Genomic DNA, 26,910 nt, shown 5'->3' with positions numbered 1-26,910 from the left:
CGAAGTGATCCCGCCCATGACCGGCTTTACAAAGTGAGGCCGGTCATCGATCACTTTGGGGCCAAATTTTTGGAGGCTTACGTACCGCTCAGGGACCTCTCGGTTGATGAGTCTCTTATCAGTTTTAAGGGGAGACTCATCTTCCACCAGTATATTCCCTCGAAGCGGGCGCGATATGGCGTGAAGCTCTATACACTTTGTGAGAGTACCTCCAAGTACACTTACAAGTTTAGAGTGTAAGAGGGACGAGATTCCCGTATTGAACCCCCAGATTGTTCCCCCACTCTGGGTGTTAGTGGGAAACTCGTTTGGGAGCTTGTGCACCCATTGCTGGATAAGGGTTACCACGTGTACGTGGATAACTTTTATACCAGCATCCCTCTCTTCACATCCCTTGCCGCCAGATCGACGTTCGCTTGTAGGACCGTGCGGAAAAACCAGAGAGGCCTCCCTCTAAATTTTCTGCAGACACCTATTCCCAAGGGTGAGTCCCGTGGCCTTGCCCATGAAAACCTGTTGTTGGTCAAGTATAAGGATAAGAGGGATGTCCTTATGCTGACCACTATTCATGGCAACGGCAGCTCACCTGTCCCTGTGCGAGGTACCACAACAACGGTCCTCAAGCCCAATTGTATTCTGGACTACAATCGGTATATGGGGGGAGTTGATCTTTCTGATCAAGTCCTCAAGCCATACATGGCCATGCGCAAAACACGGGTATTGTACAAAAAAGTTGCGGTCTTCATGGTACAGGTTGCCATGTACAACGCTTTTGTAATTTCCCAGCACGCTGGCAACACAGGGACATTCCTCCAGTTCCAAGAAGAAGTCCTAAAGGTCCTGATCTTTGGCGACCGGGAAAGAGCAAGCCGGACTTCCCAAGGAACTGGAGTAATAGGTGCCAGGATCGTCCCAGGCCAACACTTTCCAGGTGAAGTCCCCCACACTGGAAAGAAGGGACGAACCCAGAAAAGATGCAGAGTGTGTTACAAGAGGGGGAGAAGGAAGGATACCACCACTCAATGTGACACTTGCCCCGATCATCCGGGCCTCTGCATGAAGGATTGCTTCAGGGAGTATCACACTTCCATGGAGTACTAAATTTTCCCTTCTCATTTAAATTTTCCATAATTTGACCCCAATGTACCAAGTCCAGAGTACATTCCAAGTTGTAACCCCATAAACCACTAAATTGCCCAAAATAATGTTTCATCTGAAAAAAAAAATTATAAGACCTCTGGGGGTATTTTTTTACAAAAAAATGGGTCATGGGTCACTGAGTCACTTTCATCGGGGACTTTTTATGTTGCCTCAAACGGTCACACACATCACATTCCCAGAATGATGATTCAGAGCACAGGGTTTGGGGTGGGCATATTTTTTAGTTTTGGCTATGCTCTGGGTCATCATTCTGGGAACATAATTTATAATTTTCTGTCCCACTGTACCCCATTTTAGTTATTTAGTGTACCCCAGTTATTTACCCCATGTAATGCCCCTTGAGGGGGGTCATACTGTTCTGACTCCATAGGAGAAAGCCAAAGCTCAAGGACCCTGAATGATCTCCGGCACCTCTGAGACCGGTGTGCATGCTGTTTACGCCAAGATATGAGGTATGTCCTTACTCCTAAGAAATGTATTTACACATTTACAATGAAATTTTTTCCTTTTACCACTTGTGAAAATGAAAAATTTGGGGTAACCCCAGCATTTTAGTGTAAAAAAATCAAATTTTTAAGGCTTAAGGCTCACTGTACCCCTTGTTACATTCCTTGAGGGGTGTAGTTTCTAAAATAGTATGCCATGTGTTTTTTTTTTTGCTGTCCTGGCACCATAGCGGCTTCCGAAATTCGATATGCCCCCCCCCCCCATTTCTGCAAAATTTGCAAGTGTGACTCCTTCTCTTCTGAGCATTGTAGTCCGCCCGCAGTGCACTTGACGTCCACACATTTCTCTTATTACCCCTTGTAAAAATGTTAAATTTTGGGAAAAAACAGCATTTTAGTGGAAAATAAGAATAAAAAAACATTTACACATCCAAAGTCGTCAAACACCTGTGGGGTGTTAAGGCTCACTGTACCCCTTGTTACGTTCCTTGAGGGGTGTAGTTTCCAAAATAGAATGCCATGTGTTTTTTTTTTTTGCTGTCCTGGCACCATATGGGCTTCCTAAATGGGAACTCCCCCCAAAAAAACATTTCAGCAAAATTTACTTTGCAAAAGCCAAATGTGACTCCTTCTCATCTGAGCATTGTAGTACGCCAACAGAGCACTTGACGTGCACATATGAGGTATTTCCATACTCAGAAGAGATGGGGTTACAAATTTTGGGGGTCATTTTCTCCTATTACCCCTTGTAAAAATTTTAATTTAGGGGGAAAACCAGCATTTTAGGGAAAAAATAATAATAATAATTTACACGCCCAACTTTAACGAAAAGTCGTCAAACACCTGTGGGGTGTTAAGGCTCACTGTACCCCTTGTTACGTTCCTTGAGGGATGTAGCTTCCAAAATAGTATGCCATGTGTTTTTTTTTTTTTTTTTGCTGTCCTGGCACCATAGGGACTTCCTAAATGGGACATGCCCCCAAAAAACCATTTCAGCAAAATTTACTTTGCAAAAGCCAAATGTGACTCCTTCTCTTCTGAGCATTGTAGTGCACCAACAGAGCACTTGTCGTGCACATATGAGGTATTTCCTCATACTCAGAAGAGATGGGGTAACAAATTTTGGGGGGCATTCTTTCCTATTAACCCTTGTAAAAAATAAAAATTTGGGGGAAAACTAGCATTTTAGTGGAAAAAAAATCATTTACACATCCAACTTTAACAAAAAGTTGTGAAACACCTGTGGGGTGTTAAGACTCACTGGACCCCTTGTTACGTGCCTTGAGGGGTCTAGTTTCCAAAATGGTATGCCATGTGTTATGGTATGCTGCTGCGCCCGCCGAACACTTAACATACACATATGTGGTATTATCTTACTCGAGAGAAATTGGGTTACACATTTTAGGAAGATTTCTCTCCTTTTACCCCTTATAAAAATTCAAAAACTGGGTCTACAAGAACATGCCAGTTTAAAAAATGAAGATTTTGAATTTTCTCCTTCACTTTGCTGCTATTCCTGTGAAGCACCTAAAGGGTTAACAGACCTTTTGAATATCATTTTGAATACTTTGAGGGGTGTAGTTTTTATAATAGGGTAATTTGTGGGGGTTTTCTAATATGAAGGCCCCTCAAATCCACTTCAAAACTGAACTGGTCCATGAAAAAATTCGATTTTGAAAATTTTGTGAAAATTGCTGCTATACTTTGAAGCCCTCTGATGTCTTCCAAAAGTAAAAACATGTCAACTTTATGATGCATTCATAAAGTAGACATGTTGTATATGTGAATCAATATATAATTTATTTGGAATATTCATTTTCCTTATAAGCAGAGAGCTTCAAAGTTTAAAAAAATGCAACATTTTTTAATTTTTTTCATCAAATTTTGGAATTTTTCACCAAGAAATTATGCAAGTATCGACAAAATGTTACGAAAAAACAATCTCGGAATCAGAATGAAAGGTTAAAGCATCCCAGAGTTATTAATGTTTAAAGTGACAGTGGTCAGATGTGCAAAAAATGGCCGTGTCCTACAGTGAAAATTGGCTGGGTCCTTAAGGGGTTGAAGGTTCTCAATAGGACTGAGGTCAAGGGAGGAAGGAGGCACACCATGACTTTCTCTCCTTTTATCCCCATAGCAGCCAATGATGCAGAGGTATTCTTCGCAGCATGAGATGGTGCATTGTCATGGATGAAGATGATTTTATTATGGAAAGCATAGTTCTTCCTTCTGTACCAGGGAAGAAAGTGGTCAGTCAGAAACTCCTTATACTTTGCAGAGATCATCTTTACACCTTCGGGGACCCTAATGGGGCCGCCAGCTCTCTTCCCATGATTCCGGCCAAAAACATGACTCCACCACCACCTTGCTGATGTTGCAGTCTTGTTAGAACAGGGTGACCATCCACCAACCATCCACTACTTCATCCATCTGGACCATTCAGGATTGCACGGCACTTAACAGTGAACAGGACTGTTCGAAAATTAGTCTTCATGTATTTTTCTGCACAATGCAGCCGTTTCTGCTTGTAAGCATTGGTTAGTGGTGGCCAAATAGAAGGTTTATGCACAGTTGCAAGACTCTGGAGGACTCTACATCTTGATGTCTGTGGGACTCCAGAGGCACCAGCAGCTTCAAATATCTGTTTGCTGATATGTAATAGTATTTTAGCAGCTGCTCTTTTGAGCCGAAGCAGAGATCTGGCAGAAATCTTCCTCAATGTGCCTTTATCTGCACAAACCTCTCTGTGGTCTGAATCAGCCACAAATCTATTAATAGACCGACGATCACACTTTAGTTTTTGTGAAATATCTAATGTTTTCATACTTAATTCAAGGCATTGAACTATTTCACTCTTTTCGGCAGCAGAGAGATCCTTTTCTTCCCCATATTGCTTGAAAATGGTGCTCTGCTTAATAGTGTGGAGCACCCACCTTTAGTAGTTTTTCCTTAAATTGGGCTCACCTGCCAATCTAATTATCACAGGTGTCCGAGATTATTTTCAGTGATCAAAAGAGCCCTGAGACACAATGCCATCCATGAGTTAAACTGAAAAACAAAATATTTAATCTTTGTGACACTTAAAGGGGTACTCCGGTGGTTAATTTTTTTTACTATATGGCATCTTCTTTGTAAGTTTAGTTTTTTTGCAATATACATGTGTTATATATTTTGGCAGCATGTGTATGTTTTTCTTACCTGTTTGTATGGCAGGAAGTTCTGTAGTTCAGAGTGTTTTCTTTTACTGTTGTCCACAATGTCGCCCATGTTCTGAGTCAGCTGTGGACATAGCTTTTTTTTCTCTGTCTGCATGAGAGAAATAAGCCACAGCCCCTCATCTCCCCCCTCCCAAGGTCTGCATGAGAAGCCTGAGTACACAGCTCCTTACCTCCCCTCTCCCTGCTCTGTCTTCTGAGGACGCAGGTCTGCACATGAGAAGGAAAAAAGAGAAGATAAGTGTTATCAGAAGGGGAGGATGACAAGGTGCATGGGCTAGAGATGTATGGACTGCAGGGGCTGGGGAATAAATCTCATATTGGGGATGATCTCTATATGTTAAGGGGGGGAGACTCCTGAATGACACATGCTGGGAGTTGTAGTCTCTGTTATGTGTGTGTATGCTAGTGTTTCCAAACCAGTGTACCTCCAGCTGTTGCAAAACTACAACTCCCAGCATGCCCTGACAGACTTTGGGCATGCTGGGAGTTATAGATTTGCAACAGCTGGAGGCACACTGGTTTGGAAACACTGTTCTAGCCTATTCAGCATACACATCATGTTACACCAGTGTTTCCCAACCAGTCTGCCTCCAGCTGTTGCAAAACTACAAAGGCTTTCAGGGCATGCTGGGAGTTGTAGTTTTGCAACACCTGAAGGCACACTGGTTGGGAAACACTGGTGTATGCCCTACAGAGGTGTAGTGAACTACAACCCCCAGGAGACAACAGAGGCAGCATGCTGGTGTTATACCACAGACTGAAGACTCCTGAATGACACATGCTGGGAGCTGTAGTCCGTTTTGTGTGTGCATGACAGTGTATCCCAACCAGGGTTCATTTATATTAGTGTGCTGTGTATAAGGGGGCTGACCCGGGAAAATAGTAGGATGGGTAAAGGGCGGAACAAACAAACAAAAAAACAAAAAAAGGAGCCGCCCCAAACCAGCAAGGCACGTGGCATGCTGGGATTTGTAGTTTTCAGCACAGCAAGAAACAGGAAATAGAAGCAAAGATAGAAAAACAAAGTGGGGGATAAAAAGACAACAAAGAACGGAAATAAAGTAGTCAAAACAACAAGAATAGAAATGAAACAAAACAAATAGGGTAAGTCAAAAACGGAAAAACACGTTGACCACCGGAGTACCTCTTTAATATTAACTAATATTTAGACAGCAGTACAAAAAGTGGAACAACAACATTCATTTCTAAAATGTGACCTAAGAAAGACAGCAGAAGACAGCAATGTTTATTTACATAGATATGAACAGCATGAATTTGAAAAGGAAAACCCCTTCATCATCTACAGTAGGTAAAATTTGGCTCTTCAGGTCCTGATCAGCTGAGTGGACGGTGGGAGGGCCCTTACCTGCCTCCTCGCTGTCCGATCGGTGCTCTGATGTCCCTTGCCAGCCATGGCAGGCTAGAGCAGCAAAGCAGCGATAACTGATCTATGCTGAGCCAAAGCTCTTTTTTTGCGACTGTCACATTTGATTAACCTCTTAAGGACCCATGACGTACGCGTACGTCATGAATCCGCTCCCGATCTATAACGCGGGGCCACGGGTTCGGGCCCGGTTGTTAGAGGCCAGGACCCGTGGCTAATAACGTGTGGCATTGATCGCGGTGTCGCGCGCTATTAACCCTTTAGACACAGCGTTCAAAGTTAAAGCCGCGTCTAAAGTGAAAGTAAAACCATGCCAGTTAGCTCAGGGCCAGATGTTAGCTGCAAGTCAATAGGGAACTGTAAAATGCCAAATCCACTTGGCGTTTTTCAGTTTGGCGTTTTTTTTTATCCTTTTGGTGTTTTGGGCTCCTTGGTAGTTTTTAAAAAACTTCCTCTTGTCGAGACTTTGGTGTTTTACTGGGAAAATCTTGGCTTTTTCCTCCCATAGAGGTCTATGGGAGAGAAAAAACGCCAAGAAAAATGCTGTGTTGGTTTCAACTTTGGCGTTTTTTCAGGTGGTTTTTATTCTCTTTTGGACTTCAGTGAACCAAAAAAGTGATGGAGATACCTTTTTTATTAAAATTTCGTAGTGTACCATTAAAAAATAAAAATATAAAATACAGTAGTGATGGAAAAAATTTGTATTTAACGACATTTTTCTTTTTTATAACAAAATTTTAAGAAATTTTTAAACAGGGATCAAGGGCACTAAAAATGTAGGGTAGGGCACTAAAAATGCAGCCGACAATAATAAAAATGTAGTGTGTGTGTGTTTTGTTTTTTTTAATTTTTTTTAGGTAGTACTACTACTCCCAGCATGGAACACCATGTTCTATGATGGGAGTAGTAGTTACCTGTACTAATTGAAAGATCGCCGGGGTCTCTTGCGATCCTCCTGTATAATGTATAGTTGCGCCGCTCTTCTACGGTCCCCTGCACTGCCGTGTATATATACCTATTCATATTTCCCGCAGAGAGCTGTGATTGGCCAGATGGTTCCAGCCAATCACAACTCTGTGGGAAACATGAATATGTGTATATATACGTCAGTGCAGGGGACAGGAGGAGGACAGCAGGTGTCAGAAGTTACACTCGCTGCGATCTGTCTATTAATGCAGGTACTACAGCTCCCAGCATGGAGCAGCGTGTGCTCCATGTTGGGAGCAGTAGTACCTGCAGTTAAGGACAGATCACAGTGGATGTCACTCCTCCTGACACCCGCTGTAATCCTCCTGATGTGACTGTCGGGATCAGCTGTACCCACAGCTACAGAGCCGGGAGAACAGCTCATGCTGAGCAGTAGCTATACATCGTATATCTACTGCCCAGCAAGAACTTACAGTGAGCCTGCAATGTATATACAGTATACACATTGCTGGCTCACTTAACCCCTTGCTGAGCTGTGCGCTAAGCCAGCCCGGGAAGGAAAGGGTTAACTTATACTGCTGGACAGTGTAGGTTAACCCTTTGGGCGGTATGCACTATATACAGCTATCTATAGATAGCTGTATATAGTGTATACAGAAGATGAAGAAGTCCCCTTACCTCCCTCCAGTCCCCGTGGGTCCATGTAGCTCCACCCCCCCTAGTGATGACGTCATTAGGGGTGGAGCTACAGATGGGATCCAGACTGGTAAGGGTATAAGGCTCCATTAACATTGTCCATTGTGAATGATGTGAACAGACCCTTCTGGCAGTGTCTACCCAGACAGGGAGACTCCAGCTGTTGCTAAACTACAACTCCCAGCATGCCCAGAGAGCCAAAGGCTGTCTGGGCATGCTGGGAGTTGTAGTTTTGCACCAATTGGAGGCTCCCTGTTTGGGAAGACATTGCATTATGGGTGCTCTCCCCTGTGGAGAGCACAAAAAATGTCCTAACCCATTTTTTGGCGTTTTTTTGTGTTTTTTTTTTTTACTTTTCAGATCAGTGTATGCAGAGGATTACGGTGAATTCGATTGATTACAACGGATTAACTCGATTTTTTTAACTTGAATAAAATGGTTAACAAGGGCTGTTGGAAAGTCTTTTTTAAAATAAAAGAATTTTTCCAATGTGTTGTGTTTTGTTTTTTTATTGAATTTTCAGGCTTAGTAATGGAGGCTGTCTAATAGACGGAATCCATTACTAAGCCGGGGTTTAGCGTTAGCCCCAAAAACAGCTAGCGCTAACCCCCAATTATTACCCCGGTACCAAGAGGCCCGGTACTAAGAGACGGTACCAACAGGCCCGGAGCTCCTGGGCCTAGGCGGTAACAGGCTGGCGTTATTTAGGCTGGGGGGGGGGCTAGTAACAATGGTTCTCACCCACCCTGGTAATGTCAGGCTGTTTCTGCTTTGTTGGTATCTGGCTGATACTGAATATACAGAGAACCCTATGCATTTTTTTTTTCATAAATAAAGTAAAAAAAACGCATAAGGTTCCCCATATTTTCAGTATCAGCCAGATACCAACCAAGCAGCAACAGCCTGACGTTACTAGAGTGGGCGAGGACCATTGTTACTGGCCCTCCTCAGCCTAAATAACGCCAGCCTGTTACCGCCTAGGCCCAGGAGCGCCATTTTTGACACTCCGGGCCTGTTGGTACCGGCTCTTCCCGACACCTCTGTGGCGGTGGGTACCGCGGTAATAATTGGGGGTTAGCGCTAGCTGTTTTTGGGGCTAACGCTAAACCCCGCGAAAAATGTTGCTTAGCGTCTACAGTACCTACTGTTCGTTGAGTGAGCTTTATTCTCTCTATACTTGTACACAGCCTTTGAGTTTCTCACCTGCAGACCGCTTTGTATCTTCCCTCCAAGGTTCCCCCCCTCCACTATATAATCAGGTATGTCAAACCCATCCCCCTCATTGCTGCTCTAGGGCAATTGTGCTGCAGTATTTATCAATTCTCCTTGGGGAAAGCTATTTGTGTAGATTGTTATTTTTTTTGTGTGTGTTCTTGGCATCTTTGCTCAAAAGTTAATCTTTTGGCATACAGCCTGTGATAAATTTGGGGCAAATAAAATCTCTGCCAGTCACAGCTTTTGGTGCGAGTGTTCCGGGCTTACTTGGGTTTGCGACTTTTATATGTCCTTTGTGCTTGAAATTTGTTCCAAAAGTCACAAATAATGAATTTGTTATTACTGTACTTCCCTGACTAAATAATCAACTGAAATAGAAGACTTTTGTTTCTGATCTATTGGGTTTGTCCCACAGAAAGAATCACAAAGCGCAAAAGTGACTGCATCTAACAATTGCAACAAAAGTAAACAAAAAAAAAAACAACCAGCTTAATAAATTCCTCCAAGTGTGTGGGCCCAACCTAACACTGAGCGACCAGAAACTTCTGTTGTTTTATCTTTGAGCAGCAGCGAAAATGATAAGAAAGTCTTTATAGATAATAAGGAAGACTTTATAGAAAGTGGCTTCATTTTTGCATTCGGGAAACAAATCAACAATAAACATATTTAGTGCAAAGGTTGATAAGCTATAAGGGCTGATTAAAAATAAAATATAGAACCACATATAACAAGTGGGCTTCAGTAATAAATGGTTACTTCTGGATAACCACAAGGGCACAATTGACTTTTTTAGTAACCTCAGAATTATAAAGGGCAGCAGAATCAGTTGGCGCAATATAAATATTACTACAAGGCCACTTTAAGGCTATACAGTAAAATCTTCCTTGGTGGACACCTCCTAATAGGGGATAACTCCCAATAGCAGACAGTTTTTAATTCCCCGGCAGAGTCCCATAAGACTTAATGTATTTTGCACCCTCCAAATAGGGAACACTACCAATAGTGGAAGCGGACACACATCATAGGGGGTCAAAACACTTCCAAAAAGGGGACAAAACACTCCAAATAGGGGGCAAAACACACCCAATAGGGGACAACGAGGCTTATGTGCCAGCCCTACCTTGTACACAGGGCTGCCGTCAGGGGGGTACAGCCAATACATCAGTAAGGGGCCCTTGCCCCCGCTGTACCCCACTGCAGCTCTAGCACAAATGCAGAAGACCACTTTTTAATCAGTGATCTCCTGTTCCTGTACGTCTGCGGGCCACATCATTCGCCCCCCTCCCCCCCATGCCACTTTATTCCCCCTGACCAAATCTTCCCCCCCTTTTTTACACCCCAAGTCGCATCATTACCCCTTTATTACCCTTTCTGCAATTTAATCACCCCCTCTTTACCACCCCCTGTGCTATTTCATCCCACCTGTGACTTTTCTTCTCCGATTATCCCCCTGTGCCAAATCATCCCCCCTCTGGCACAGATAGGATCAAGGGGAAATTATGTGACACAGGGGGTAGGGGAGTTATGATTTGGCACAGGGGGGAATAAAGTGGCATAGGGTAAAAATGGGGGATGAAATGGTACAGGGGGTTAATAAAGGGTGATTAAATGGCACTGGGAGATGCTACTGTAATATTGCTTTTTGTCATGTTTTTTAGGTAATTTTAATATTCGGTCATTCAGAAAGATATTTGAGCCCTTCTTCCCAATAGGGGACATCTCTCAATAGCGGTCATTTTTTTATTCACCTTGAGTGTCCGCTTTTCTGAGATTCTACTGTATAACACAGCTTCAAAGCAACAGAAGAAGCCTAGAATTTATACAGTGAGCCAGTGTGCTCTTTACTCCACTTTTGCCAAGTGCTTTTCCATCTCTTTATCAGCAGATGGCGCCAAGACGCTGCGTATTACAAGCCAAGGTATAGGAATTAGGTTCTGTTCCCACTAAGATCATGGATTCCATTACAGATAGGACAGATGTGATTTGAAATTCACTTCATGACAGACTGGATCAACTTTGCTCTGCCCTTCATTGCAAATTGCTCCCCGCCTCTCCCATAGAACTGTATGGGGAGTGGGGGTAACTGGCGCTAATGCGGGGGCCCCGTTCAGGAGATCTCGGGGGGTCCCAGAGGTCGGACCCTCCGCAATCAAACACTTATCCCCTATCCTGTGGATAGGGGATAAGTGTTATAACGCTGCAGTTATCCGTTAAGGTCTCACAGATCAATAAGGACCTTTTTGTGGTAGGACAATAAAGTGGGTCTAGAACACGACTAGATTTCTGTTTCAGCTATCTTTACTCCACTTATCTCTTCTATCGCTATGCCTAAGTACACTTCTCTTTAGATAACGAAATGGTTCTGCCCTGTCAGCTCTATATTCCAAGGCGTAGTGCAGCCTTCTGAGCCCACAACACACATGTGTATGGAACTATAAGAGAACCAGGCCGCCATTACACCCTCCCAACTAAGCCCCTCACAGCACTCTACACTACAGCTCCATCTCCGTCAGCAAAATGTCGGGAGTAGGGGCCACTTTGCAAGTCAAGCATGATGGCATCAGTGGTAAACTTAGGTGCAAACTTTCTTCCCATGCAAGTTTGTGTCCGCTCCTCTCCTCAGCTCTCCTAAGGTAGAGCTGGGGGGAGGGCAGAGCAAAGACAGAGCAGGGGCAGAGAGGAAGTACACGCCTCCTTCATCTCCCCTCCCACAGCTCCACCTGCGTTCCGTGAACGCAGGTTTGCACGGGCAGAGCAGGGGGGGAGAGGAGGTACACATGACTTCCTCATCTCCCCTCCCTCAGCTCCGCCTGGTTCTCTAAACAAACTGAATGCAGGTTTGCAACGGGCTGCAAGAGGGAGGACAAACTGCATGGGCTGGGGCTGATTTCTATTAGTGGACAAACTGCACAGGCTGAAGCTGATTTCTATGTGTGAAGGGGAATGACATACCGTATTTATCAGCGTATAACACGCATTTTTTAGGCTAAAATTTTTAGCCCAAAGTCTATCTGCATGTCATACGCCGATAAACTGTTTCTGGCTCCGCAGAAGCCACTGCAGTTCAATGATTTAAAGCGGGCACTTTAAATCATTAAACTGCTGTGGCTTCTGCGGGGCCAGAGTCCTGCCACTGATGCCCGATTCCCTCCCCATCCCCGGTTTTATAGTTGCCTGTCCTGGGGATTACGTTCCTTCAGGCTGTTACGCCGAGCGCTCCGGGTCCCCGCTCCTCCCCGGAGCGCTCGCTACACTCTTCTCACTGCAGCGCTCCGGTCGGATCCACTGACCCGGGGCGCTGCGATACCGCCTCCAGCCGGGATGCGATTCGCGATGCGGGTAGCGCCCGCTCGCGATGCGCACCCCGGCTCCCGTACCTGACTCGCTCCCCGTCAGTCCTGTCCCGGCGCGCGCGGCCCCGCTCCCTAGGGCGCGCGCGCGCCGGGTCTTTGCGATTTAAAGGGCCACTGCGCCGCTGATTGGCGCAGTGGTTCCAATTAGTGTTATCACCTGTGCACTTCCCTATATCACCTCACTTCCCCTGCACTTCCTTGCCGGATCTTGTTGCCATCGTGCCAGTGAAAGCGTTTCCTTGTGTGTTCCTAGCCTGTGTTCCAGACCTCCTGCCGTTGCCCCTGACTACGATCCTTGCTGCCTGCCCCGACCTTCTGCTACGTCCGACCTTGCTTCTGTCTACTCCCTTGTACCGCGCCTATCTTCAGCAGCCAGAGAGGTTGAGCCGTTGCTAGTGGATACGACCTGGTCACTACCGCCGCAGCAAGACCATCCCGCTTTGCGGCGGGCTCTGGTGAAAACCAGTAGTGACTTAGAACCGATCCACTAGCACGGTCCACGCCAATCCCTCTCTGGCACAGAGGATCCACTACCTGCCAGCCGGCATCGTGACAGTAGATCCGGCCATGGATCCCGCTGAAGTTCCTCTGCCAGTTGTCGCTGACCTCACCACGGTGGTCGCCCAGCAGTCACAACAGATAGCGCAACAAGGCCAACAGCTGTCTCAACTGACCGTCATGCTACAGCAGTTTCTACCACAGCTTCAGCAATCATCTCCTCCGCCAGCTCCTGCACCTCCTCCGCAGCGAGTGGCCGCTTCTGGTCTACGCCTATCCTTGCCGGATAAATTTGATGGGGACTCTAAATTTTGCCGTGGCTTCCTTTCCCAATGTTCATTGCACTTGGAGATGATGTCGGACCAGTTTCCCACTGAAAGGTCTAAGGTGGCTTTCGTAGTCAGCCTTCTGTCTGGAAAAGCCCTGTCTTGGGCCACACCGCTCTGGGACCGCAATGACCCCGTCACTGCCTCTGTACACTCCTTCTTCTCGGAAATTCGAAGTGTCTTTGAGGAACCTGCCCGAGCCTCTTCTGCTGAGACTGCCCTGTTGAACCTGGTCCAGGGTAATTCTTCCGTTGGCGAGTATGCCGTACAATTCCGTACTCTTGCTTCAGAATTATCCTGGAATAATGAGGCCCTCTGCGCGACCTTTAAAAAAGGCCTATCCAGCAACATTAAAGATGTTCTGGCCGCACGAGAAATCCCTGCTAATCTACATGAACTCATTCACCTAGCCACTCGCATTGACATGCGTTTTTCCGAAAGGCGTCAGGAGCTCCGCCAGGATATGGACTCTGTTCGCACGAGGCGTTTCTTCTCCCCGGCTCCTCTCTCCTCTGGTCCCCTGCAATCTGTTCCTGTGCCTCCCGCCGTGGAGGCTATGCAGGTCGACCGGTCTCGCCTGACACCTCAAGAGAGGACACGACGCCGCATGGAGAATCTCTGCCTGTACTGTGCTAGTACCGAACACTTCCTGAAGGATTGTCCTATCCGTCCTCCCCGCCTGGAAAGACGTACGCTGACTCCGCACAAAGGTGAGACAGTCCTTGATGTCTACTCTGCTTCTCCACGTCTTACTGTGCCTGTGCGGATATCTGCCTCTGCCTTCTCCTTCTCTACTGTGGCCTTCTTGGACTCCGGATCTGCAGGAAATTTTATTTTGGCCTCTCTCGTCAACAGGTTCAACATCCCGGTGACCAGTCTCGCCAGACCCCTCTACATCAATTGTGTAAATAATGAAAGATTGGACTGTACCATACGTTTCCGCACGGAGCCCCTCATAATGTGCATCGGATCTCATCACGAGAGGATTGAACTTTTGGTCCTCCCCAATTGCACTTCTGAAATTCTCCTTGGACTTCCCTGGCTTCAACTTCATTCCCCAACCCTGGATTGGTCCTCTGGGGAGATCAAGAGTTGGGGGCCCTCTTGTTCCAAGGACTGCCTAAAACCGGTTCCCAGTAACCCTTGCCGTGACTCTGTGGTTCCTCCTGTAACCGGTCTCCCCAAGGCCTATATGGACTTTGCGGATGTTTTTTGCAAAAAACAAGCTGAGACTCTACCTCCTCACAGGCCTTATGATTGTCCTATCGACCTCCTCCCGGGCACTACTCCACCCCGGGGCAGAATCTATCCTCTGTCCGTCCCAGAGACTCTTGCCATGTCTGAATACGTCCAGGAAAATTTAAAAAAGGGCTTTATCCGTAAATCCTCCTCTCCTGCCGGAGCCGGATTTTTCTTTGTGTCTAAAAAAGATGGCTCCCTACGTCCTTGCATTGACTACCGCGGTCTTAATAAAATCACGGTTAAGAACCGCTACCCCCTACCCCTCATCTCTGAACTCTTTGATCGCCTCCAAGGTGCCCATATCTTTACCAAACTGGACTTAAGAGGTGCTTATAATCTCATCCGCATCAGAGAGGGGGATGAATGGAAAACGGCATTTAACACCAGAGATGGACACTTTGAGTATCTGGTCATGCCCTTTGGCCTGTGCAACGCCCCTGCCGTCTTCCAAGACTTTGTTAATGAAATTTTTCGTGATCTCCTATACTCCTGTGTTGTTGTATATCTAGACGATATCCTGATTTTTTCTGCCAATCTAGAAGAACACCGCCAGCATGTCCGTATGGTTCTTCAGAGACTTCGTGACAATCAACTCTATGCCAAAATAGAGAAATGTCTGTTTGAATGCCAATCTCTTCCTTTCCTAGGATACTTGGTCTCTGGCCAGGGACTACAAATGGATCCAGACAAACTCTCTGCCGTCTTAGATTGGCCACGCCCCTCCGGACTCCGTGCCATCCAACGTTTTTTGGGGTTCGCCAATTATTACAGGCAATTTATTCCACATTTTTCTACCATTGTGGCTCCTATCGTGGCTTTAACCAAAAAAAATGCCGATCCCAAGTCTTGGCCTCCTCAAGCGGAAGACGCCTTTAAACGGCTCAAGTCTGCCTTTTCTTCGGCTCCCGTGCTCTCCAGACCTGACCCATCTAAACCCTTCCTATTGGAGGTTGATGCCTCCTCAGTGGGAGCTGGAGCTGTCCTTCTACAAAAAAATTCTTCCGGGCATGCTGTTACTTGTGGGTTTTTTTCTAGGACCTTCTCTCCGGCGGAGAGGAACTACTCCATCGGGGATCGAGAGCTTCTAGCCATTAAATTAGCACTTGAGGAATGGAGGCATCTGCTGGAGGGATCAAGATTTCCAGTTATTATTTACACCGATCACAAAAACCTCTCCTACCTCCAGTCTGCCCAACGGCTGAATCCTCGCCAGGCCAGGTGGTCTCTGTTCTTTGCCCGATTTAATTTTGAAATTCACTTTCGGCCTGCCGATAAGAACATTAGGGCCGATGCTCTCTCTCGTTCCTCAGATGCTTCTGAAGTTGAACTCTCTCCTCAACACATCATTCCTCCTGACTGCCTGATTTCCACTTCTCCAGCCTCCATCAGGCAAACTCCTCCAGGAAAGACCTTTGTTTCTCCACGCCAACGCCTCGGAATCCTCAAATGGGGTCACTCCTCCCATCTCGCAGGTCATGCGGGCATCAAGAAATCTGTGCAACTCATCTCTCGCTTCTATTGGTGGCCAACTCTAGAGACAGATGTGGTGGACTTTGTGCGAGCCTGCACTATCTGTGCCCGGGATAAGACTCCTCGCCAGAAGCCCGCTGGTTTTCTTCATCCTCTGCCTGTCCCCGAACAGCCTTGGTCTCTGATTGGTATGGATTTTATTACTGACTTACCCCCATCCCGTGGCAACACTGTTATTTGGGTGGTCGTTGATCGATTCTCCAAAATGGCACATTTCATTCCTCTTCCTGGTCTTCCTTCAGCGCCTCAGTTGGCTAAGCAATTTTTTGTACACATTTTTCGTCTTCACGGGTTGCCTACGCAGATCGTCTCGGATAGAGGCGTCCAATTCGTGTCTAAATTCTGGAGGGCTCTCTGTAAACAACTCAAGATTAAATTAAATTTTTCTTCTGCATATCATCCTCAATCCAATGGACAAGTAGAAAGAATTAACCAGGTCTTGGGTGATTATTTACGACATTTTGTTTCCTCCCGCCAGGATGACTGGGCAGATCTTCTACCATGGGCCGAATTCTCGTATAACTTCAGAGTCTCTGAATCCTCCTCCAAATCCCCATTTTTCGTGGTGTACGGCCGTCACCCTCTTCCCCCCCTCCCTACTCCCTTGCCCTCTGGTCTGCCCGCTGTGGATGAAATTTCTCGTGATCTTTCCATCATATGGAGAGAGACCCAAAATTCTCTCTTAAAGGCTTCTTCACGCATGAAGAAATTCGCGGATAAGAAAAGAAGAGCTCCTCCCATTTTTTCCCCTGGAGACAAGGTATGGCTCTCCGCTAAATATGTCCGCTTCCGTGTCCCTAGCTATAAGTTGGGACCACGCTATCTTGGTCCTTTCAAAATTTTGTGCCAGATTAATCCTGTCTCTTACAAACTTCTTCTTCCTCCTTCTCTTCGTATTCCTAATGCCTTTCACGTTTCTCTCCTTAAACCACTTATCATTAACCGTTTTTCTCCAAAATCTGTTCCTCCCACTCCTGTTTCCGGCTCCTCTGACATCTTCTCCGTCAAAGAGATTTTGGCATCCAAAAAGGTCAGAGGGAAAACCTTTTTTTTAGTGGATTGGGAGGGTTGTGGTCCAGAAGAGAGATCCTGGGAACCTGAGGACAATATCCTAGACAAAAGTCTGCTCCTCAGGTTCTCAGGCTCTAAGAAGAGGGGGAGACCCAAGGGGGGGGGTACTGTTACGCCGAGCGCTCCGGGTCCCCGCTCCTCCCCGGAGCGCTCGCTACACTCTTCTCACTGCAGCGCTCCGGTCGGATCCACTGACCCGGGGCGCTGCGATACCGCCTCCAGCCGGGATGCGATTCGCGATGCGGGTAGCGCCCGCTCGCGATGCGCACCCCGGCTCCCGTACCTGACTCGCTCCCCGTCAGTCCTGTCCCGGCTCGCGCGGCCCCGCTCCCTAGGGCGCGCGCGTGCCGGGTCTTTGCGATTTAAAGGGCCACTGCGCCGCTGATTGGCGCAGTGGTTCCAATTAGTGTTATCACCTGTGCACTTCCCTATATCACCTCACTTCCCCTGCACTTCCTTGCCGGATCTTGTTGCCATCGTGCCAGTGAAAGCGTTTCCTTGTGTGTTCCTAGCCTGTGTTCCAGACCTCCTGCCGTTGCCCCTGACTACGATCCTTGCTGCCTGCCCCGACCTTCTGCTACGTCCGACCTTGCTTCTGTCTACTCCCTTGTACCGCGCCTATCTTCAGCAGCCAGAGAGGTTGAGCCGTTGCTAGTGGATACGACCTGGTCACTACCGCCGCAGCAAGACCATCCCGCTTTGCGGCGGGCTCTGGTGAAAACCAGTAGTGACTTAGAACCGATCCACTAGCACGGTCCACGCCAATCCCTCTCTGGCACAGAGGATCCACTACCTGCCAGCCGGCATCGTGACACAGGCTCCAGTGGCGTCCCGTGCTGTTGCTGTGCGCTGCGCAATGATGAGTGATGTCCTCAATGCAATGTCACTGACAGCTCAGGACGCTGCCGGAGCCTGAAGGAGCGCGGTTCCCAACTATAAAACCCGGGTGTGGTGTCCCGGTACTGTATTTCATACTGTACCTTGTGTGCTGGGTCCCCAAAGTCAGAGTTCCTTGGTACCGTTGGGGTCCGCTTGCTGAGATAATCCCTAGTCACCTCTTCATTCCTTAATTTTATGTGTTACATGTATATAATTAGTGTAATGTATTGATCTGTATAGTGTCTGTAGGACCTTAGGTCACATGACTAAGTTTCTACTGTTATGGTATGTTAAAGGACCTTCCAGGTCACGTGGGTAGTCACATGTCCTACCATAATCCTTTGTGTAAAGGACTGACAGTTGGGATGAACCAATCAGCTCAAGGCCAGCCCCTGCCCGGACTAGAAAAGAGAGGAGATCCGTGTGACTTACATGACAAAACCAGGCCTGAAGCCTAACAATTCCGCCGCTTACTAACTGTGAGTTACTAAATCAAATCCCCACCAAAGCTTGCGTGACTGCTGGACCTAAAACCAATCCCCTAAATCCAGCAGAACAGCATAAATCAATCTCCAGAGCTTATACTCGCAAGGTCCCAACTAGTGTTGAGCGGCATAGGCCATATTCGAATTCGCGAATATTCGCGAATATATGGACGAATATTCGTCATATATTCGCGAATATTCGCATATTCGTTATATTCCCGTTTTATTTTCGCATATGCGAACATTCGCGCATGCGAAAACTATCATATGTGCATATTAGCATATACAAAATTAACATACGCGAAAATTCGCATATATGAAAATTCGCATGTGCTAATTTTCGCATATGCGAATTTTCGCATATGCGAATTTTCGCGCGCCAGTCTCACACAGTAGTATTAGAGCCTTCTTTACACCACACAAGCTGGAAGCAGAGAGGGATGATCACTGTGATGTGTACTGTGAAAAAAAAAAAAAAAAAAAAAAAAAAAACGAATATTCGTAATTACGAATATATAGCGCTATATTCGCGAAATTCGCGAATTCGCGAATATGCGATATTCGCGAATAATATTCGAATTGCGAATATTCGTGAGCAACACTAGTCCCAACCAACTGTCAGGATCCTCATAGACTGTACATCTGTAAAGACTGTTCCTGTTTTACCTGTTTTCTGGATCTCCAGTTGTGGACAATCATTTATTCCTCCCTATGGTTCTTGGGACGGGTGACGATAGGACAAGTATATATTGAAGAGCCCACACCCAAATCAACTGGTGCCAGAAAGTTAAACAGATTTGAAAATCATTTCTATTAAAAAATCTTAATCCTTCCAGTACTTTTTAGGGGCTGTATACTAAAGAGAAATCCAAAAAGAAATGCATTTCCTGTGATGTCCTGACCACAGTGCTCTCTGCTGACCTCTGCTGTCCATTTTAGGAACTGTCCAGAGAAGCATATGTTTGCTATGGGGATTTTATCCAGTTCCTAAAATGGACAGCAGAGGTCAGCAGAGAGCACTGTGGTCAGGACATCACAGGAAATGCATTTTTTTTAATTTTTATTTCTCTTTAGTATACAGCCCCTAAAAAGTACTGGAAGGATTAAGATTTTTTTTAATAGAAGTGATTTACAAATCTGTTTAACTTTCTGGCACCAGTTGATTTAACCCCTTAACGATCATGGATGTAAACGTACGTCCTGGTTTGGCAGGACTTCCCGCACCAGGACGTACATTTACGTCCTGTGTATGACCGCGAGCATCGGAAGGGCCGTAATGGCCGACATCCGCGATCGCACGGATGTCCGCCATTAATCCCTCCGATGCCGTGATCAATACAGCGGCATTGCAGCACTTTGATTGGATGATCGGATCGCTCCCGCAGCGCTGCCGCGGCGATCCGATCATCCAGCATGACAGCCGGAGGTCCCCTTACCTAGCTCCGGCCGTCTCCCGGGGTCTTCTGCTCTGGTCTGAGATCGAGCAGACCAGAGCAGAAGAGCACCGATAATACTGAGCAGTGCTGTGTCCTATGCATAGCACTGCACAGTATTAGCAATCAAACGATTGCTATAGATAGTCCCCTATGGGGACATAAAAAGTGTTAAAAAAAAGTTGAAAAATGTAAAAATAAAAAGTAAAAAAAAAGTGAAAAATCCCCTCCCCCAATAAAAATCAAAATTGTCAGTTTCTCCCATTTTAGCCCCAAAAAGCGTAATTTTTTTTTTAATAAACATATTTGGTATCGCCGCGTGCGTAAATGTCTGAACTATCAAAATATAATGTTAATGATCCCCTACGATGAATGACGTAAACGTAAAAAATTTAAAAAGTCCACAAATGCTGCTTTTTTGTCACATTTTATTAAAAAAAATTATAAAAAATGATCTAAAAGTTTTATATATGCAAATGTGGTATCTAAAAAAAAGTACAGATGACGGCGCAAAAAATGAGCCCTCATACCGCCCTATATACGGAAAAATGAAAAAGTTATAGGTGGTCAAAATAGGGCGATTTTAGATTACTGATTTTGTACAAAAAGTTTTAGATTTTTTTTAAGCGGTACAAAAATATAAAAGTATCTAGCCATGGGTGTCATTTTAATCGTATTGACCCACAGAATAAAGAACATATGTCATTTTTACTGTAAAGTGTACAGTGTGAAAACAAAACCCTCCAAAATGTGCAAAATTTAGGTTTTCATTTAAATTGGGTTTCATTTAAATTTCGCCCAACATTTTATGGTAAAATGAGAGGTTTCATTACAAAGTACAATTGGTCACGCAAAAAACAAACCCTTATATGGGTCTTACATGGAAATATAAAGGAGTTATGGATTTTAGAAGGCGAGAAGGAAAAAACGAAAATGCAAAAATAAAATTGGCCTGGTCCTTGAGGTGAAAATGGGCTTGGTCATTAAGGGGTTAAAAAAAGTTTTCCACGGTAGTACCCCTTTAAGGGTTAAACACGCACCCTTTCACCACTGCACAGCTACACCCCATATACCCTATACCCCCACAAACTTACCACACGGGGATGGGGAGGGAATCGGGCAGCGTCGGTGGGTTTGTGGCCCCGCAGAAGCCGCTGCAGTTTATTGATTTAAAGCGCCACTTTAAATCATTGCGTGGTATACCCCGATAAATATTGTACTGCAGGGGCTGGGTATGATCTCTATGAGTGAAGGGGGATGACATGCTGCACTGCTGGGGCTGATCTCTATGTGTAAAGGGGAAGGACGGACTACACTGGCTGGTTTCTTTTTTTCATGGGTGTTTTTAGCCCCATATCGAGGACATGTACAGGACAGGGGTTTGTACAGGACATGAACATCACTGTATAAACCCTGTGCATTTCTATCTCCTGTAAAATGAAGACTAACATGTACAGCACTGTAAAAACTCTGTGCATTTCTATGTCCCTGTATGAACCCCGTGCATTTCTACTCCCCTGTATGAACCCTGTGCATTTCTATGTCCTGTAAAATGAAGGCTGACATGAGCAGTACTGTATGAACACAATGTATTTCTACATCCTGTACAATGAACACTTACGTAGAAATGCACAGGGTTGATACAGTGATGTTCATGAGCAGTTTTGTATGAACCCTGTGCATTTCTATATCCTGTACAGCACTGTAAAACCCTGTGCATTTCTACATCCCTGTATGAGCCCCATGCATTTCTACATCCCTGTATTAACCCCGTGCATTTCTATGTCCCTATATATACCCTGTGCATTTCTACATCCCTACATGAACCCCAGACATTGCTATGTCCCTATATGAACCCTGTGCATTTCTACGTCCCTGTATGAACCCTGTGCATTTGTACGTCCCTGTATGAACCCTGTGCATTTCTATGTCCCTGTATGAACCCTGTGCATTTCTATGTCCCTATATGAACCCTGTGCATTTCTATGTCCATGTATGAACCCTGTGCATTTCTATGTCCCTGTATGAACCCTGTGCATTTCTACGTCCCTGTATGAACCCTGTGCATTTATATGTGCCTGTTTGAACCCTGTGCATTTCTATGTCCTGTACAATGAACACTGACATAGAAATGTATAGGATACATACAGTACTGCTCACGTCAGTGTTCATTGTACAGGACATAGAAATCACGGGGTTCATACAGGGATGATAATGTCCTGTACAAACCCCATGCACTTCTATGTCCTCCAAATGGGGCTAATAAACACCTCAAGAAAAAAAGAAACCAGCCCGTGCAGTTCGTCCTCCCCCTTGCAGCCCATGGAAACCTGTGTTATACACAGCACACTTATAGAAATTAGTCCCCGTCCGTGCAGTATGTCATCCCCTTTCACACACATAGAAATCAGCCCCAGCCAGTGCAGTACAGTCATGGTCGAAAATGTTGGCACTCCTGAAATTTTTCAAGGAAATTAAGTATTTCTCACAGAAAAGGATTGCAGTAACACATGTTTTGCTTTACACATGTTCATTCCTTTTGTGTGTATTGAAACTAAACCAAAAAAGGGAGGAAAAAAAGCACATTGGACATAATGTCATACCAAACTCCAAAAATGGGCTGGATAAAATCATTGGCACCCTTTTTTTTTTCAATTTTTTATTTTCGAATATTGCAATACAACAGAACATACAAGTGTAATATGAAGTACATTACATAATGCTGATCAAGAAGAAAAAGAGAGAAAAGCAAGATAAAAGGGGGTGTGTGGGCTAGGCCCCAGGCAACATTTAAAAAGACCATTGAGCTCCTGTGTTGATGTATCATTGTAAAATCAATAAAACAACTCAATCAAGAGAAGTATTGACAAACATCTACTTAAGTTATACATAAAGCAGAAGGTCAGTCATGCCTATAAGCATCTTATAAGTATGAGGTGATGTCACCTAGGAGCCCATTTAATTAGGTGGAACTGTAATAGGAGTATGGTACTGAACATAATAGGGTCAATGAACATGAGCACAATGTGCCAGAGTACTGAAGAAGAAAAAACAAAAAGAAAGAGGAGAAATGAAAAGGTGAAGGATTTCTCCAAGGTGGGAGGCAGAAGAAAGAGAAAAGAGGAAGAGAGAGAGACGAGTGGAGGATAAAGAATAGATACAAGGTTTTTGGTCGTGGGTGAGGAGGTGGAAAGGGGAACGGGGGGGGGGGTTGGGAAAGAGGGGGGGGGGGGGATTGTCCATGGGGTCATTGGCTGGAACCCAGTTGCGATGTCTGGTGCGAGAGAGGGGGAGCAGTGTCAGCATCACGAAAGCCCAGCTAAGGAGCCAATATACTCCAGTATCTGTCATGGGAGCGATCACTCCAACTGGAGAGTTCCTCCATTCTACACAACTGAGAGACCTTAGAAATCCACTGTTGAACTGTAGGAGGTGTTTCATCTAACCAATGAAATGGAACTAATGACTTGGCTGCAGTTAGCATGTGTGCAATCAGAGATCTCTTTGACAGGGTGCAATCCTTAGTCGATAAGCCCAAGAGAACCACCTCTGGTGAGAGAGGGACATGCCGTCCCACCACCTTATCTATGATGAGATTCACTTCACTCCAGTAAGACGTTATCCTGGGGCATGACCACCAGATGTGAGACAAAGAGCCCACTCCCCCATGGCATCTCCAGCACGCAGGGGAATCACTCAGACCCCAATGATATAATAACTCTGGCGTCCTATACCATCTGGCTACTAATTTATAATGACCTTCTTGTAGCTTGACGCACCTAGAGAAGCCATGGGAGTAAGTTAGAATGGATTTCCTCTCTTGGTCCATGAACCTGCGCCCCAACTCCTCCTCCCAGGACCTCAAGTACAACGGATTAGATGTTTGCCTCTCATCTCTCAAACAGGCATTAAATGTGGAAAATTTTGGCTTACAGTTCGGCGAGAATTGCATCAACTTATCTATCCAGGTCGGGTTTTCACCAATAACATACACCTTTAGAAATGCAACACACATCTCCCTGAGCATATGAAGATGTAGAAAGTTAGTTTTAAGGTGTGGAACTATCATGGATAGTGTCTCAACTGTGGGTGGTTGGTTTCGGGCACATAGGGTTTTGAGAGGGACGTGTTGAAAATGGGACCACAAGTCGTCCGTCTCTTGCATGTCAGGGTGAACTGCATAAGGAATCAGAGAACTTGGAAAGCATGGAGAGATCAACGTTTTTCCGTAGTCGCCTTGTGTTGTGCCTCATAAGCTCTTTTGATAGTGAGTGTACCTTTCAACAGGGGATTGTTAACATATGAGAGGGAGCGGCGTGTAGGCAGCCAGACATGACGGTCCACCCCATAGCCTCGGGAAGTCATTTGAGAGCATTCAAGTTCTGAGCTACCCAGTAGGCTGGTTCCAGTAGTGATCTCAACCCATCTGTGAATATGGTTAGCTGTATATAGCATAGAAATGTCTGGCATACCTATGCCACCGCCCCTCTTAGATCTAGTGAGAAGGGAATGTGCTAGACGCGGGCGCTTCCCTGACCATAGGAAAGCCCCAAAGAGCCGTCTCCACTGCAGGAGATACCATTAAGGTAGCTCTATGGGTATCATGCGCAGTAAGTAGAGTATTGAAGGTACAATGTATGTCTGTAGGAGGTTGCGTCGTCCCACCCATGAAAGAAAGGGTAACTTGTAGGAGTCAAGTTTATTCTTCATTTTAGTCAGTAAGGGTACATAGTTAAGGTCAAACAAGTTGCTCAGCGACGAGGGAAGGGCTATGCCCAGGTATGTAATGTGTTTAGAAGGCCATCTATAAGACGAGGATGATTGTAGACACGAGGCTATACGAGGGGGTATTGTGATGTTCAGTATCTCCGACTTACTATAATTTACTTTGAAATTGGACAGGGTTCCATACTCTTCAATAACCCATTGGACTCGAGGCAGGGCTTCAGTAGGATTAGTGATCATTATGAGCAGATCGTCAGCGAATGCTGCCGTAAGATGAGGCCTATCCCCTATTTGCAATCCCCTAATCGCCTCATCCTGCCTCAAGGCCTGGAGAAGAGTCTCCATCATGAGGACGTACAGTGACGGTGATAGGGGCACCCTTGTCGCGTCCCATTACATATGGGGAAAGGTTCAGAAAGAGTGCCATTAACCCTAACCCGAGCGCTGGATTCACTATATAGGGACATGATAGCTCGGATGAAGCGATCAGGGATGCGATATTTGGCTAACACCTTGGTCATGTAGTCCCACGCTACCCTATCAAACGCCTTCTCGGCATCTGTGCCGAGAAGCAGTAGAGGGAAATGGGCCTATAACTCGAGCACATTAGAGGGTCTTTACCCTCTTTTGGTAGAATAGTGATGTGTGCCTCCAGGGATTGGGGTGGCAGATGGGTGCCTCCAAGTAACTGGGCCCAACTTTTTATAGTATTGTAAGCTCAGGCCATCTGGTCCCGGGCTCTTCCCTATGGGGAAGGACTTTATTACTGCCTCAACCTCCTCAGCAGTGCAAGGCTCCAGTAATGTTTCTCCTTCCAGCGTGGTGAGGGTAGGTAAATTCAGTCGGTCCAAGAAAGTTTGGATTGCCAGCGTGCGTGGCAATGGCGTGGGGTTAGTTGGGTGCATGTTATAAAGAGAATAGTAGAAGTCCCGGAAAGCCGTTGCTATAGGGCCAGTGTCTACGTGTTGGGTACCATCCGACGCCACAATCCTGGCAATGTGCGTTTTCTGTCTACTTTTTTTGATCATGGCCGACATAAGACGTCCCCCTTTATTCCCATGTAAAAAAAGTTTTTGTTGAAAACGTATGACCTGGTCGCCATGCTGTTTTGATAATATGTCTTTTAGTTGTTCCCTAAGGGAAATCAAAGTCGTGGAGATTCCGTCAACATCGGAATTCCCAGTTAACCGAGAGGCAGACTTTTCTATGTCAGCAATGTCTGCCAGTAATTGAGTGATTCGTGCCGTCCTTTCCCTCTTTACCTTGGAGCCCAGTGATATGAGGCGGCCCCTCACATAGGCCTTATGGGCCTCCCAAGTGATTGAGGTGGAGACGTCTTGTGTGGTATTTATGTCAAAGTATTCGGCTATTTGAGACGAGAGCTTAGCAATTTCTAAGTCGTCAGATAGCAACGACTCATTCAGTCGCCATGTCCTAGCCCTATTGGGTATGTGCGGTAGAGCAAGATTTGCATGTACTGGGGCGTGGTCAGATAACGTCCGCGATCCTATGTCGGACGAGTGGATCGTGGGAAGCAGGCTATGATGACAAAATATGTAGTCCAGTCGGTGAGAGGACTTATGGGGCGCAGAGTAGAATGAGTATGTCCGTTCCGTCGGATGCATCGCTCACCACACGTCAGTCAGCTCCATGTCATGTAATCGGTTGCGAAGTGTGCGGATAGCAAGGTCTGAAGTGTAAGTTTTAGTAGATGAGGTGTCAAGAGATGGGTCTAATGGGAGGTTTAAGTCCGCGCCAAGTATTATGGGGCCTTCAGAAAAGGACCTCAACTTATCAAGGGTTTTTAACAGCCAGGGGACCTGTTTTTGTTAGGAGTGTACAATGAGGTAAAGGTGTATGTCATGGATCCAACCTTACCTTTAACAAATAGAGACCTGCCATCTCCTCCATCATGGACAGCGGTTAGCGTGAATGGGACATCCTTCTGTATTGCAATAGTGACCCCACGGGAGAACGAGTTGGAGCTGCAACTGTGGAACCAATGCGAGAAGTTATTAATGGGTAGTTTAGGGACCCTTCCCTGTTTGAAATGAGTCTCCTGTAAAAAAAAGGAAATCAACCCCCTCTCTAGCTAGCAACATGAAGATGCTATGTCTCTTGCACGGTGAGTTAAACCCCTTCAAGTTATACGTGAGGAATTTCAGTGTGTTCATCGGAAAAGAAATCTACAGTTTCCTCAGGTGGTAAGGATATCTATCGACCAGGGGAGGATGCTGGGTATGTGGGTAGGGGAGTAGGAGTAGGGGAGGGCGTTGAGGGGAGGGGTGACTGAGTGCGAGTAGGAGAGTGGAGAATGAGGA

General features: G+C 45.8%; 1 protein-coding gene across 1 annotated transcript in view; it reads left to right on the top strand.

Moving 5' to 3' along the window:
* The first annotated feature begins 18,299 nt into the window (after positions 1-18,299).
* FAM184A (family with sequence similarity 184 member A) overlaps positions 18,300-26,910 on the top strand; it is a 282,305-nt gene continuing 273,694 nt past the window's right edge. The window contains exon 1 of the mRNA XM_056566439.1: positions 18,300-18,425. The gene's annotated coding sequence lies outside the window, so the exon portion shown is untranslated. The remainder of the gene's footprint in view (positions 18,426-26,910) is intronic.

Source organism: Hyla sarda, chromosome 3 (assembly GCF_029499605.1).
Source record: "Hyla sarda isolate aHylSar1 chromosome 3, aHylSar1.hap1, whole genome shotgun sequence".
NCBI classification, from domain to species: Eukaryota; Metazoa; Chordata; class Amphibia; order Anura; family Hylidae; genus Hyla; species Hyla sarda.
The sequence above is the reverse complement of the archived record's forward strand: the minus strand, read 5'-3'. Positions and strand labels throughout refer to the sequence as shown.